We start from the raw sequence: 741 nt of genomic DNA, 5'->3' as shown, positions 1-741 counted from the left end.
AGCACTTCTATAAGCCAGTATTTAGACAAATTGGGAGAAAAATATACATATATATATATATTTAGTTTAAATGCATTTTATTTTTAGACAACCTACATGACGTGTTCTTTTCTTAAAAACAATGCCTCCAATTCCAAATAAATCATGGTCAGAATAAATGAAGATCTCAAGATGACATCAGTTCCATCTGTCTTGAGTCCTGGTGTAATGAGGATGACAAGCAGCAGCCAGTGATCGTAGGTGATAGATCCAAAGTAATTGCCAAATTTGTTAACGTTTTTCCATTTCTGAACCATCCTTAAAGAAAATCATATATGGGGTCACACCATCCACATGGTAGGACAGCAAAGCGACCATGACATCTGGATTCATGTTTTTACCAATAATGAACTGTTAGTTTTCGAAATTAGCAAGGATGTGCTTGATCTGTTCTGCAGCCCCTGTCATAAAAGGTTTTACTCTTTCTGGTCTCTGTTCTTCGAGTGTGCCTTTGACTGATTTCCTGTAATCTTTGATGTACTTCTTGGAGGCTTCTTTTGTGAAGCTGATTTCCTGCCAGTGATGGTTCATGACACAGTCAACACCAGTGCCTACTCTGCTTTCTGGTATCTTTGTCCTCAGGGCCTTCAGCGGAGGCATTTCCACCAATGAGTGAGTTTTCTATGTTGCCGTCTGTCCGACCGACCATCTTCCCCTCCACCTCCAGGCACAGCCCATCTGCGATCTCCGGAGCTTGCAAAT

The 741-nt window shown here is 40.9% G+C and overlaps 1 pseudogene; it reads right to left on the bottom strand.

Moving 5' to 3' along the window:
• Positions 1-237: 237 nt before the first annotated feature.
• Positions 238-688, bottom strand: LOC103584786 (annotated as a pseudogene).
• Positions 689-741: the final 53 nt, after the last annotated feature.

Source organism: Galeopterus variegatus, unplaced genomic scaffold, assembly GCF_000696425.1.
Source record: "Galeopterus variegatus unplaced genomic scaffold, G_variegatus-3.0.2 Scaffold109922, whole genome shotgun sequence".
In the NCBI taxonomy this organism is placed as follows: Eukaryota; Metazoa; Chordata; class Mammalia; order Dermoptera; family Cynocephalidae; genus Galeopterus; species Galeopterus variegatus.
Note: the sequence above shows the minus strand (reverse complement) of the source record. Positions and strands in the feature narration are given on the sequence as shown.